This window comes from Dermacentor variabilis, chromosome 5 (assembly GCF_050947875.1).
Source record: "Dermacentor variabilis isolate Ectoservices chromosome 5, ASM5094787v1, whole genome shotgun sequence".
NCBI lineage: Eukaryota > Metazoa > Arthropoda > Arachnida > Ixodida > Ixodidae > Dermacentor > Dermacentor variabilis.
The window spans coordinates 134,688,714-134,704,318 of NC_134572.1; the positions used below are offsets into that span (position 1 = coordinate 134,688,714).

The 15,605-nt window shown below is 45.3% G+C and overlaps 1 protein-coding gene across 8 annotated transcripts in view; it reads right to left on the reverse strand.

Moving 5' to 3' along the window:
* The window catches only part of LOC142581972 (uncharacterized), a 570,107-nt gene that overhangs the window by 260,789 nt on the left and 293,713 nt on the right, over nucleotides 1-15,605 (reverse strand). The window contains exon 1 of one of the 8 annotated variants that reach the window (XM_075691411.1): nucleotides 4,230-4,302. The exons of the other annotated variants lie outside the window; for them this stretch is intronic. The gene's annotated coding sequence lies outside the window, so the exon portion shown is untranslated. Of the gene's footprint in view, nucleotides 1-4,229; nucleotides 4,303-15,605 lie in introns of those variants that run through there. 8 annotated transcript variants of the gene reach the window in all.

A 15,605-nucleotide genomic window follows, 5' to 3' on the forward strand; every position in this document is an offset into this window, starting at 1 on the left:
TTATGATAGAATATATGAGCACGCTTGGAGCGTCCACCGGCCTATTACAAAACGTCTTGCTCCTTCCTAGACTGTAAGGAAGTATCTCACGGCTAAGTCCGAGATGTGGTTCTTCCATCTACCCCTCTGACACATTCTTTGCTTCGGCACACTTCAGTTTCATGAATAGACACCTGGGTACTCCGCTCTACGCATTAGATGGCGTGTCCAACTCCGTTATTTTCCTTCTATCTCAACTATAAAATCAGATACCAGGCACTTGCTTCCTAATCCGCTGTTGTCCACACGTCTCTTAATGCGACAATAAACTTACATATTATTTCGGCTACATTAGTAAGTTTCCCTTCTGCAATACCAACCAATGCCCCCTCTGATCACGATAGAAGGCTCCATAAGTCAGAAAAGAAAGAAAAAGGAGAGATAGAGATAGATATACGATCGTGGGATGGCAACGCCGACTTGACATTCCCGCATTAATTCGGCTAATGTCGTGGATCTTAACGGCCCATCTTCGGGCATAGTTCCCTTCCAATACGTAAATATCGCCAACAATGTATGCTAAAGAAGCCGCGACTATATTGCATTCTAAAGGAGCCAAAGACTAACATCTGCAAGCTTTGAGAACGTTCACTCAGCTGCAACGGCCCAAGTATGAGAAGATGCCTTGAAATTCGCCACTTCACACCGGTGTACTAGCTCTCTGTTCCGCCACGAAAATGAAAAACAAGAAAGCCGAAAGCTTAACATTCATTTTCTCTTCTAGTTGTCTTACTATTGTTGAGAAACCAATAAAAATAGTTTTTAAACAATACCTTATCAATGTCAGCTGATTTAGTGTTTTTTATAGTGTCCCTCTAACCCTACCCCCGTCGTTTGCTAATTCGTTATACAAGCCTTTATTTCCTTTCGAGTTCTCTAGCTATCAGCCAGGCAGAGCTCTTTCAAGGAGATCGATAACCAACGTTCATATAGTAACGCAGATTATTTTGTAGTGCCTGCTACGTGGACTTCAACTACGTTATTGTATATATATATATATATATATATATATATATATATATATATATATATATATATATATATATATATACTGTGTGAGTTGCTTGTGTGTTTATGTGATCACTGTGGACACCATCATTATCACCCAGAGCCTGGAGTAGCATGCCAGGCGACCACTCAGGCTAAAATCTACGGCATGTCGTTAAAGCTCGCATCTCTCTATCTCTCTGGTTCCAAACACGAACTTCTCTTTCCTCGTCCCCAGGCTACTGCACATTACTTTAGTTCTATGCGTGCTAACCTTGAGAGCAACAATTACAATTGGTTTCTTCGTGTTTTGATTCACTTGCAGTAAGTCATCTACAGAGTTGTAAACAGGACAATGTCATCTGCACACGGCAGCTCACTGGCACATTCTCCGGTAATATGTACACCTACCCAATCTATAGTACGAGAGAGAAATGTTTAATGAGAAGAAAGGCAGAGATGTTGGCCTTAGGCGCAAAGCTCTAGCCAGCAACTCTGCGATGGGAGAAGGGAAAGAAGCAAAGAAAGAGGAACAAGGTGGGCCAGGACGCAACCTTGAATAATATCTGCCTACCGGACATAATTCTTAATCTGCATTTTTCAAGCGCCCTTTCCGAGTAACTATACTATGTGGGGAATCCCTGCTGGCTGTGTATATAAGACATCTCCGTACGCTTGCTCCGCGCATAGAATGTGTTATGCCTCTCGGGATTGCCGGAATCCCTAGTGGAATCCCTGTCCTGCTGGTATTCATGGTAGAAACACCTTTTTGCGAACTATCGGGGGTCATTTAAAGGGGTCGTCATCGTTGTTGTTGTCTTCGTTGCCGTCGTCATTACAGTACTACAGTACTACAGAGTCCAAAGCGCTCGTACAAACCAGACGTTCTCAGAAAGCACAAAAGTGCCTTCACTGCCTTCTGAGCCGCTGATCGGTGGGGACGATGTTCTAGTATTGTGTGTTCACAGAGGACGGTCGTCTACTTTCCGGAATGCGTTTTACATGGATTGTTCTTGTGCTTCAAATTGAGGGTAGTCGCACAATAAGCGGTCAATGCTCTTCTCGTATCCGCAGACAACACATGCAGGACTATCAGCCATTCAAATTAGTGCGGAAAAAAAGATTTCGTGAAGGCAACCACGGCCACGGCAGGTTCAAAGTAATATCTCTACGGGTATGGACGCTGCCGAACGAGTACAGCGGAAGTCGCATTGTATACGCAAGGTGTTCCTCAGGGCAACCTCGGCGTCGGCACATGTTGACCCGGCTTTGAATGCGCCTATTATCAGCCTCCCGTATCGACAGATAGCCGCGCAGCCGGCCAGAAACTTTGCAGGTATAACCATATAACCATGGCCGTCAGTTAGGCACAACGTTCAACCACGACCGCAATGGGACGCTAGCACTGTGCTGGCGTTCCAGTGCGGCCGTATTTGAACGAAGGGTGTAGTTGCGCACTGTCTACAAAAAAATGAAGCAATTGTCTAATAATGCACACCGCTCTTGAATAGAAGAAGGCGAGGTTGTAAGAACGGCCATTCTGTAGCGTGTCTGCTCGCATTGCCGAGAAACATGTATAGGGCCCATTGAGGTAAGTCAGGCCGCGAGTGTGCAGTGGCGTGGAGCGTCGTGCAGTCGTCCGAGACCTCGCACGTCAGTACCTTAAGTATCACATAAGCAAGGTTCCTGAGAGCGGCTAAAAGGTGCTGCTCGGGGGCCACAATAAATGTGAGGTAGTGCGTAGAATGTGAAAAAGCAGTTGTGGTGCCATCACTTAGCGTTTGCAAATGCCATTCTGTGCTTGAGATCGGATATCTTGTCGGGGCTGGAAGTTAACCAAAGATCGGTAGACTTGGGGAGCCCACGGTAAGACCACAAGTGAGACAGCGCAGGGTGACATGGATTGGGCCTCGTTTGAAGTTGGAGAAGCGCAGAGCAAAATTAGTTTTGCTGAAATACTCAGGGACATGGATCAAGATAAATGAGTGGCTAAAGTGCCCAAGTAATTGTAGCTGAAAAGCGTGGACGCAGAATGGAGGAAGAGGTCAAGAAAGTTGGTAACCAAGTACAGGCTAATTCAAAGCGTAAATAGACAAGCAGGTGTCATCGGAAAGAAAGTAAGAGAAACAGAGACAGTGATGCAAAGTAAGGAAACAAAAAGGACTGTGGAGATTTGCACGACTATGAAGAAACAAATCAGAAGGGAAAATCTGTACGATAACACGAAGAGAAGTGCCTTGCTATTTCAGACTCAAGCTGGTTGCCTAAGGACCAAAACATAACGGAGCAGATATTCGCAACTAGATGAGGCATGTGTATGTTGCAGTGAAAATCCGGAGACCACTCAGCACATTCTAATGGAATGCGAAGGGATTCACCCAGCGAGGCCCTAGGTAACGTGCACCGTCCAGAAGCGCTTAGATTTAAAGTGGGCGGAAACGCAAACCGGTCAGCAGTCGAGATAAGGAAGAGAAGCTTAGAGTCATCATCATCATCAGCCTGGTTACGCCCACTGCAGGACAAAGGCCTCTCCCATACTTCTCCAACTACCCCGGTCATGTGCTAATTGTGGCCATGTTGTCCCTGCAAACTTCTTAATCTCATCCGCCCACCTAACTTTCTGCCGCCCCCTGCTACACTTCCCTTCCCTTAGAATACAGTCCGTAACCCTTAATGACCATCGGTTATCTTCCCGCCTCATTACATGTCCTGCCCATGCCCCCATTTCTTTTTCTTGATTTCAACTAAGATGTCATTAACTCGCGTGTGTTCCCTCACCCAATCTGCTCTTTTCTTTTCCCTTAACGTTACACCCATCATTCTTCTTTACATAGCTCGTTGCCTCGTCCTCAGTATAAGTAGAACCCTTTTCGTAAGCCTCCATGTTTCTGCCCCGTTCGTGAGTACTAGTAAGACACAGCTGTTATAAACTTTTCTCTTGAGGGATAATGGCAACCTGCTGTCCATGATCTGAGAATGCCTGCCAAACGCACCCCAGCACATTCTTATTCTTCTGATTATTTCAGTCTCATGATCCGGATCCGCGGTCACTACCTGTCATTGGCGTAAAAAAAGCAGGGAAGACACTGATACGACCGGATCTGCTACAGGAATAGGTAGCGGTACAAGGTAGATAGGGAAGTTTTGAGGGAGAGAAAAAAATTAAGGAGTTGTATACAAGAATGCAAGCGTGTATGGCATACCTGAGTAACTCACGCAGGCTAGGTGACTATTCGTCACCGCCCCGTTTTAAAGGAGATGCCAATAAATAATAATAATAATAATAATCATCATCATCTGTCACCAAAACGCTTCTTCAACCTCTCTATAGCATCAGCATGGCATGGCGCAGATGTTGGCAATCTCGCAATCACCACCTCGTCCTCTCCAGCGAGATACCTGTGCAAGTAAAAAAATAAAAAGGAAAGCAACAACAAACAAACAACTTCAGAATCCGAATTTATTTCTCAACGTTCGGTCATATTACAGATATTTAATATACAGAAAGAGGTCCCATAGTCAAAGACTGCACGTAACCTCCTGTACAAGGCCAATTAAGATAGTTAACAACTCAAAGCAACAGCAGCACCACGATAAGGTAGCACACAAATAAAAAGAAAATAACGTTGACAGAAGAAAATTCAGAATTGATTAGAAAGAATAACATGGCTTTGGCATATGTTCTGGTAGCAAGAAAAAATTGTATACAAGAAGAAGAAAAAGAAACAACAGTTTATTCGCATCGTTACTAGAACACTGAACAAAAAGAATGAATACAATACCTCTTCGCATTAGTCCGTCAAAATAAGTGCGTTTTTTAGTTCTCTTTTAAATTCGTGTAAAAGTCTTGCGCCTTTCATTAGGAGTGGAAGAGTGTTCCATATAGGTATGGAAGTGAGTTCCACAGTCTTTTTACCATACTGGGGACTCTTGGTAAAAGAAAGTTGTTATTAAGCGCGCATCTGGTGGTGCTATAAATGATCAAGTTAAATGGTGAAAGTGTTATCGGTGGTAGCTCATTATTCACAAATCTGTAAAAAAATATCTAGGTTGTATTTCGTGAGTTCAGAAATGGTAAGTTATTCTCTGGTAGTATGTATTTAGCAAGAATGGTAAGTACTTATTCTTATGGCTTGGTTCCGAACCATCTGTGGAGAGACGTAATATGAGTATTTTAAGTGTTTCCCCTATATATTATGCCATAATACGAGAGTGGAAAAAAGTGGTAAAGCGAGAGTAATGTGGCACATCTAAAGTAAGGGCGTGTTTTAAGATGCGTAATGTATGAAAGCCTCTAACCCTACAGCTAGAATAGAACTGGCAGAACTTTAAGTTAATCAACAAGCGTAAGACAGCGGACATCAGAAACTATAATATGGATAGAATTGAACAGGCTCTCAGGAACGGAGGAAGCCTAAAAACAGTGAAGAAGAAACTAGGAATAGGCAAGAATCAGACGTGTGCGTTAAGAGACAAAGCCGGCAATATCGTTACCAATATGGATGAGATAGTTCAAGTGGCTGAGGAGTTCTATAGAGATTTATACAGTACCAGTGGTACCCACGACGATAGTGGAAGAGAGAATAGCCTAGAGGAATTCGAAATCCCACAGGTAACGCCAGAAGAAGTAAAGAAAGCCTTAGGAGCTATGCAAAGGGGGAAGGCAGCTGGGGAGGATCAGGTAACAGCAGATTTGTTGAAGGATGGTGGTCAGATTGTTCTAGAGAAACTGGCCACCCTGTATACGCAATGCCTCATAACCTCGAGCGTACCGGAATCTTGGAAGAACGCTAACATAATCCTAATCCATAAGAAAGGGGACGCCAAAGACTTGAAAAATTATAGACCGATCAGCTTACTGTCCGTTGCCTACAAAGTATTTACTAAGGTAATCGCAAATAGAATCAGGAACACCTTAGACTTCTGTCAACCAAAGGACCAGGCAGGATTCCGTAAAGGCTACTCAACAATAGACCATATTCACACTGTCAATCAAGTGATAGAGAAATGTGCAGAATATAACCAACCCTTATATATAGCTTTCATTGATTACGAGAAAGCGTTTGATTCAGTCGAAACCTCAGCAGTCATGGAGGCATTACGGAATCAGGGTGTAGATGAGCCATATGTAAAAATACTGGAAGATATCTATAGCGGCTCCACAGCCACCGTAGTCCTCCACAAAGAAAGTAACAAAATCCCTATAAAGAAAGGCGTCAGACAGGGAGATACGATATTTCCAATGCTATTCACAGCATGTTTACAGAGGCCTGGAGTGGGAAGAATTGGGGATAAAAGTTGATGGAGAATACTTTAGCAACTTGCGATTCGCTGATGATATTGCCTTGCTTAGTAACTCAGGAGACCAATTGCAATGCATGCTCACTGACCTGGAGAGGCAAAGCAGAAGGGTGGGTCTGAAAATTAATTTGCAGAAAGCTAAAGTATTGTTTAACAGTCTCGGAAGAGAACAGCAGTTTACGATAGGTAGCGAAGCACTGGAAGTGGTAAGGGAATACATCTACTTAGGGCAGGTAGTGACTACGGATCCGGATCATGAGACTGAAATAACCAGAAGAATAAGAATGGGCTGGGGTGCGTTTGGCAGGCATTCTCAAATCATGAACAGCAGGTTGCCACTATCTCTCAAAAGGAAAGTGTATAACAGCTGTGTGTTACCAGTACTCACATATGGGGCAGAAACCTGGAGGCTTACGAAAAGGGTTCTGCTGAAATTGAGGACGACGCAACGAGCTATGGAAAGAAGAATGATGGGTGTAACGTTAAGGGATAAGAAAAGAGCAGATTGGGTGAGGCAACAAACGCGGGTAAATGACATCTTAGTTGAAATCAAGAAAAAGAAATGGGCATGGGCAGGACATGTAATGAGGAGGGAAGATAACCGATGGTCATTAAGGGTTACGGACTGGATCCCAAGGGAAGGGAAGCGTAGCAGGGGGCGGCAGAAAGTTAGGTGGGCGGATGAAATTAAGATGTTTGCAGGGACAACATGGCCACAATTAGTCCATGACCGGGGTAGTTGGAGAAGTATGGGAGAGGCCTTTGCCCTGCAGTGGGCGTAACTAGGCTGATGATGATGATGATGATGATACCGTAAACTATTTTCTTTTCTATCGTAGCAATATTGTTCTGCCATATTAAATTACAGTCAAATAGAATGGCAAGGAACGATGAACATGAACTTGGAGGAAAACAGTGGGGACCTGAGGTGACCGGTGTGATGGATGCTAAGTTTCGCTGATGTGAAGAGAATACAACAAATTTATTCTTAGTTGCATTATTAGATAACATGCTGGCATTACACCACCCTTAGGATGATTTCTAAATCAGCATTTAGTTTATTAATGAGAGGTGAGATATCTTCATCAAAAGTAAATGTGGTACAGAACGTCAACGTACAGAACGCATTTTTGTGGAAGAAAGACAATCAGCTAAATAATTAGTATAAAAGAAAAACATAAGCAGCCCCAGGATAGAGCCTTGTGACACACCGATGTTAGTGATTCGCTGTCGAGAGTAAACATTGTAAATCGAAACCAACTTGAACTCTGTTCTATAAATTACTTTCCTTGGTAGTGAAAGTGGAGGACTGCAAATTCCAATTACCTCGAGCTTAGTGAATAGGGGATTATGATTTATGCTTTCAAATGCTTACTTTAGATCAATAAAAACTGAGGGCGCAAGAAATCCTTCGTCGTTTCATTTTTCTTTAGGTGGTCCATAAGATGGATGAGTGCTAGCTCTGGAATATCCATGGCGAAAACCAAACTGGCAGGAATAGCGGATATTAAATTTAGAAATGTATTTCGTTAGCCGTATTTCAATTAGTTTCTCGAAAGCTTTCCTGAAGAACGGTAGAATGCAAATAGGTCGATAGTTATCTAATATTGAGCTGCAGCCTTTTTTTTAGAACTGGGATGACTTAGCCACGCTTAAGTTCACAAAAAAATATACCAGTCTTGAGTAATAAATTAGCAATAAATGAAAGTATGCTAGAAATTATGTGCGCATATAATGTTAGCATGGTGGACCTCATCTATTCCAGCAGATGTCAGTTTTATGTTATTTATAACAATGTATATTTCTTCCGGCATTGTAGGAAATAAGATAATGAATAAGGTAGATGGTTCATTTTGATGATCTGAGTAGGAGAAGGTAAATTATTATGAAAGAAAAAGAAACTACTGAAAGCCTCAACTATGTCAGCAGGGGAGTTGTGCTCTACTCCACCATTTAAAATTCTAGATACATGTCTTGTCGTGTGCTCCCGTTTAAAAAGGAGTTGACAATCTCAAATTTCTTTTTAGTATTGTTAGCCACCTGTAGACTTCACGGCTCGAAAATACAGTCATTCAGCTGATTTTAGTTTACAGTTCAGAATATTAGAGACTCTTTTATATTGGACACGTAAGTTTATGTTATATAGCTGCGTTTTGGTTTCCCTATATAAGTTATCCCGTTTGCGATAATGCTGCTAATAACTGCAGTGAGATCCATGGATGGTGAGAAAATATAGCGTTTTTTTTAACATTTCTTTTGAAGGTGAACTTTCCCAAGTATGACACAATTAGTGAAAAAAAAAATGTGGAAAAGCCTTTCTGTGGGCCGTTTAGTGATTTAATTTCAGACCAATTTTATTAGCAACGGCAGTTACGAAGCCGTCTCTGTCCAGAACATGCTTACTATGTGAAGGTGGCCAAGCGTAAGAGCAAGGGGTAATGATCACTGATGTCGATGTGCAAAACTTTTGTCTCTGTTGAATAAAGCATGTTGGAAAGAGCATGATCAATAAGCGTACATGTGCCATTAAAGACTTCGTGTGTGGAAACGTCAATTAAGCAATCATATCCGTAGCTATGAAACTAACTCGTGGAGTTAATGCAGATGCGTGATATTTCATCGAGTAAATTAATGTTATATCACCAATTATACCAGCATTTTTATTTTCTAGTGGGACAGTATGCAAAATAGGATCAATATTGGTATACAGTATTTGTTGACTGACGAAGATGGAGAACGGTAAATGCTGCCAAATATGAAATTCTTGTTGTGTTCAGCAAGAAACCAGCTATCGAATTCAATCCAAACGGATTCGCAATTAGTAACGGTGAAGCATAGGGGATGTCTTTTTCGATACGCAATATTAGAAGAAATATATATGGCGGCACCCGTGACTGCTCACATATTGCAGTGTGTGGGGATTTGGGGAATTCGACCCGCAGTTGCGCCTGCCCATACACCTGTTCTGCCATCCCTACGCCTCCATCCTCTGCCTCCACACGCCTCTGCCATCCCCTCCTCGCTCCGAACCAGTTGTCAGCGGTGGCGCTTCACTCGCGATGGCTCGCGGTAAGGGGCTAGTGACGTCACGGAGCGGCCTCTGGTGGCTACTGTCGTGGCGTTAGGCTGTCTCTTCTCCCTTGGGATGGCGCCGAGTACGTACATGCTTCCTCTCGTCCGCCGACATCTTTGTGACTAGGACTGAGCTCACGCGATGCGCGTACCTTGTGTTGATCCTGTCCCGACGCTAAGCCTAAGACCGGGTGCCTGGTGCACGCGCGAGGTCGTACCACGCCGAGACGCGCTTATCGAAGGCCCAAGCCGAATGAGATTGCCCGAGCTCTCACGAATAGGCTCATTGGTTATCGCAAGAGCAAGTAGCATAGCCGCCGGGACTTTTCCTAGCGGCGTGTCCCAGCTTGGAGCCTGTGCTCTCGCAGCAACTTGATAGGCGCCCCTCACTGCGTTTTTCGCCCTTGGTGCGGGACCCCTTTGGTTCCCCACCACTCCGGGACCGGGCGTTTGTGTAGTGTCGGGTGCCGCGGGATACAATAAACGGTATCAGTTAACTCAGGGCAACATTGTGTACTTGCGTGCGTCGCTCGGTAGCCCCTTGCGGCCTGAGCTCGCGCGCAGCGGCGCTAGAGGCGACGACTGACGCGGCCCTGTGGCTCGTTAAGGTCGAACCTGCGGCGGTCGGTACTCCTGTGAGACCGAAGACCCTACAAGTGTTACGATTCATAGGTAGGAAAGCAATACATTTTTTGTCATCATCAGATAACAAAGTTTCAGTTATGGCAATTACAAAAATGAACTAGTCAATGATGAGAGAAAATGATCGATTGCAGCAAAATGTTTATGAAGACTCTTCGCGTTAAAATGAATGATGGAATGAAATCTGCTTATGAATATGCGCGGGCGCCGCCAGCAGCAGCGCAAGCAAGAAAGCAAGTTGACGATGCTCTAAGTCAACAACAGCGCATCAGCGCCAGATATTAAAGCGAAAGCTATACTGGCCGCGAACTTGCAATTTCGCCGTGGCCGTGCTCCGAGGAGGCACATGACGTCACACCGCGTTCCTCGTCGTTGCGTTCGCCTCCGCTCGCTTCGCCAGCTGCGTCGCATGCCTGATAACATGTCGAAGGATTGAAAAGGAGAGCTCGCGTGCGCCGCAACCACAAGTTGAGGCGGCAGTATGGACGGTGACAATTCTGATAAGCCGGAGGAGGCCTGGAATTGACATCGGAACGAGATGAAAAGGAAACGAATCGCCCAGGAAGCAGACGAACAGCGCGCCGAACGACTGGCTAAACGTTGCAACATAGCTAGACAACCACACTAACCTGGACTTGCAATCAAGATTTACCAAGGCTAACCATGCCATACTTTAGCTTTCGCTATGTATGTCCCGGCATAACCGAGCTAAGCCACTGCCAATGTTTTCCTCTAGATAAGTGAAAAAGAACGCATGACGTTGACTGTTTCTCGTTGGAGCCAAACGTACGCAAACTGCTAACAGACACTACCATGAAAAGCCGTCATGCTTTCTCTAAGTAGTCAAAAGATTTTGCTTGTATATCTATTAAGCATATTAAGAAAATGTAACCAGAAGATCTAGCGATTAAATTATTTATGCGTACTTCATAGCTTTAAACCTAACATCTGAATGAATAATATAAATGCTACTAATAAATAGGAAGATTGTCAAGTATCAACCCCGGCTGTTATCCACCATGGCGAATAGTATGATTTGGAAGGTGGTTATTTGTGGCACTATGTTGAACTGTCTGTTATGGGCAGTGCTCCCCTTACCACCACGCCTTAACCTTACGCGGCTGCGAAGCGCTACTTCAAGCGACACTTCCTCAAGAACCTGCGCAGAATCCCGTGCAGCGTCTGCGACCACCTGAGAAGCGAGCGTCAGCCGTTAGAGGCGCGACGTCTGATAAGACCGTGTCTGTGCATTCGACAAGAGGCTCAGCGTCTCCGACGGCAGCGTCTAAAATGCTAAGTATATATAGGTAGCATGAGGAAAGAACGCGAGAACGCTCCTAAGCACACCCGAGCCACCATGCGGTACCCCCTCGCTGTTTTCAAGCGAAGCTTCTTATTGGCTCACAAGTGGCGTGGTCGTGGTCACGCAAAAACCCAGTTGCTCCCATAGCAGAGCAGCAGCGGGAAAAGGCGCTTTGATGAGTTGACAGCTGCGCCGGCGCTGGAGCGTGAGTCATTAGCAAGGATCCCAGCTGCATAGGCGCGCGTTCATGCCACGCGAGCAACCAATCAGACACGTTTCGCTTCAGCCTGGGAGGGAAAGGGCAGGGAAGAGTCTCGATCGCGCTGCGCCGGCTTCGTTTCCGTTCATTTCAGTATCGGAAAGCAAATGGGACGGCCACACGTTCTGCGTTCCCCCGAGGAACGGGCAGCGTTCGACGGGCGGCGTTGAGAACTCACCCGTGATAGGGCTCGCCGTCGGCGCGCCGATCCAGCCGTTAGAGCCGCCCGAGCACAGGCAATCCGACAGCAATGAGAAGAAGATACCGAGCTGAGGGAGCGGGAGGCCGAAACATTCCGGCACCGTTACCTGTAAGTTACCTAACCATGACGAAGGTCAGATATACGCACGACAAGCTTGCTTACCCCCATTTTCTGGTAGGGAAAGGGTTGGTCATTTTTTACCACTGTCGCTGCCACTGCGTTAGACCCACTATCTTCGGGATCGGCCTATACCAAAACAGTTCAACACAGAAATCGCGATTGCGGGTGATTTCCTAAAGAAAGCTAAACAATTTAAAAAATATCCGCCTCTATTCCACTCCAAGAAAGTGGATGCACAGCGAAGCTGTTTTCTAGGTTACGCATCACCACCAAAAACAACGTATGTGATGCCCGGAAGCATGTGTCCGGAAGGCTTCATGCATCCTCCTTATTGTAGGCCCTCCGATTAGCGCATGTGCATTCTTGAACTTATTGAATTTCGCAAAGGAAGATGCATCAGAAAATTCGTAAAGTAACGTGCCCACATGATAGCATCGGTTTGTAATTCGAATATACGAAAAACACAATATTCTTACACGGAAACTCAAACACAAAGCCTTCCAGCTGCCATTTGTTTTGGTGTGAGCAAAACGGTCCACGTGAGCACTAAAAATCCCGACCAACTAGAGGCCGACAGCTTTGCTGTCGTCCTCTAGTTGTTTAAGTTGGGGTTTACTTGGAAGAAACACGGAAGGAAGGAAGGAAGGAAAAAGTGGTGAAGGAAAGGCAGGGAGGTTAACCAGTTTAGCTATACCGGTTTGCTACCCTACGTATGGAAGCGGGACGGGGGGGATGAAAGATGGGGAAAGGAGAGAGAGAGAGAGAGAGAGAGAGAGAGAGAGAGAGAGAGAGCGCATAGCACAGCACACAGATGGTCTGTTAGAGTCCATCACTCTTGCGTGGTTAGTGATATCACTGTCACAGCCGCTTGTCCATCCCGTCTATTTAAAAAAAGAGAGAAACAAGAAATAAAGTTATGCATATACTACCGAAGGTGATTGTGAACGTAAGCAAATAGCCTTTATGTGACCGTAGAAACGAAATCGACACACTAGCAATAGTTCCCAAGTACACTGCTGACGTCAATAACAATGTTTGATGATGGAGGTGAAAATTATTATCGACATGTTTTGCTAGAAGGAAAGAAAGCGTGCCGCCGATATAGCATGAAGACGATGGAGATGATGAAGGCACAATGACAATGGCAGCCTGACCAAGTTGGCATGACGACAACGGAATCACTGCTGCGTCACAACGACAATTGCAACGTTGTGGCGATTTGGGAATTTGCCGGCACCACTGCGCGGGTGCATTCACCTGCTCTGCCATCCCTACGCCTAACCCCTTCTCGCTCCGACTGTCTCGGGGAGCTGTAACGGGGACAATGAGAGAGGATATGTTAGATTGCTTCCTCGCTGCCGCAGCTATCACAAGCAGCGCTGTCAGCCATCCCGATGCGGTAAACATCGTGAAGGAGAAAGAGAGAAAAAACTTTTATTTTTACGCCAGCGTCCGGCGCTCAACCCTGGTCGGTCAGCTACCAGTCCTCACCCAACACGTCTCTGACGTGCTGGATAAGCACCGGCAGGAGAATGTTAGTTGCATGGGGTGGTGGAGTGAGCCAGTCCGTCCATGACCGTGGCTTGATGTTGGTGGGAATGTTGGAGAGGGCTGACTGCAGTTTGGGTTGAGTGTGAGGGCAGTGCCATAGACAGCGCTCTAGGGACGGATATTCCATGCAGTTCGGGCATTGTTTCCGATACTGTGAAACGCCGGATCGGCTGAGTATCGCAATGAAGAGCAAATGACGTGGAAAATTGACGAATGGGGTCATCTTGCTCCGCAATAATGCCCGTCCTCACGTCGCTGATGTGGTTAAAACAAAACTGGCAAAGCTTAAGTGGGAAACGCTGCAAGATCCGCCTACGGCCAAGACCTGTCGCCTTGCGACTTCCTCATTTTGGGGCAATTGAAAAAAACAGCTCAAGGGAATCAGATTCGTGTTGGACGACGACGTGAAAGAGTGAGTTACAGACTTTTTGAAGCAGCAACCCAAGGAGTTTTATGAAACGGGAATCACGCGACTCGTTAGTCAGTGGGATAAATGTCTAAATACTCATGGAGACTACTTTGAAATAAAGTACCGTGTTCATAATATATTGGCAGTGGCTCACTTTCATTTGACTCGCCCTCGTATATTTTGCAGAACTACTGCTTTCTACATGTGCTTCCTGTTGCGACTATAGTTTCGGTGCAGTTGCTCACAACACACGACCGGTGACAGCTGCTCCTGTGCAATACGTTAAAAAATTATGGGGTTTTATGTGCCAAAACCACTTTCTGATTATGAGGCACGCCGTAGTGGAGGACTCCGGAAATTTCGACCACCTGGGGTTCTTTAACGTGCACCTAAATCTAAGTACACAGGTGTTTTCGCATTTCGCCCCCATCGAAATGCGGCCGCCGTGGCCGGGATTCGATCCCGTGACCTCGTGCTCAGCAGCCCAACACCATAGCCACTGAGCAACCACGGCGGGTCTGCGCAATACGTTGGAACAAAGGACAGCGTCATTGAGATTTTCGCCTGGCCGTTGCATATGCACAAAGATGTAAACAAGGTTCTTGATTGACAAAGCTTCATCAAAATATTTGCCCTCAATTTGTTCATTTCAGGGCCTTTACATTATTCATATCAGCGGCATGCACTGCTTTGCTGGTTTCGAACTGATATAGTTATAAAGTTCTATAGTTATATAGGTATAAAGTTCGTGTTATATTTTCTTTACTTATTAAATATAGACAAATAAAAAGAAGATAGAAGCATTGATATCAGTTATTTCGGCCACGCCTTTTAGGACATACGAGCATATTCTTTTATGAAAAAGGAAGTAAGTACACATTTCACTTGTCATTACAGGGCGTAGCGTTCAAGAACTCGTTTGCAGCATCTTTGTCAATGGCTATGCAATTATTCATGTTTTTGATCTTTCGACAAATTCGTTAAGGAGGAGGCCGAGTTGGAACGGTTTTTACAGCGTGAGCTGTTATGGGCTCATTTCAATAGCCGTTTCCGGTGTCGATATTGTCCGCCGCCGGTATCCGTCGCAGCTATCGCCAGGAATGAGAAAATAAGAAAAAAAGAAACAGTTCACGCTGGGATCGAACCCGGGCACTCTGTGTAGGAGTCATCTACTCAATTACTGCTCCACGCCAGAACTTGCCAGCTGCCGTGGTAACATGCCCAATACGCGCGCCTAGCGCATGAGGAGTCACGCAATGTGAGATGTGCTCCGCGTATAGCGTGGATAAGTGGACACTTTGCATAGTAGTTGCATATTATTGTACCAGGTGGCATGCCACACAGCACTTGCATAGGTAGTTATACAATGCAGATAAGTTTTGAGGAAGTAAAAGAACAAGGAGATGCATACAAAAATGCTAGAATGAAAAACGTGTATAACATAGCTGATCAAATCAAGCAGGCTAGGCGACTATTTATAACAGCCCCGTTTCAAAGGGATGCCAATAAATCATCATTCTCATCATCATCATCACCAGGAGCTGCGGCAGCAGCAGTATTTCGTGCCACTTGTGAAGCAATGTTAGATGCGTGCCGCGTGGCGCCGATACGTGCACCCTTTGCATTACAGTTGTGTCGTGTTCCACCAGGTGTCGCGACATGTAGCAGTTGCATCGTATCGCATCACGTGTCATGGGATGTGACATGTGCGCGGCGTAGT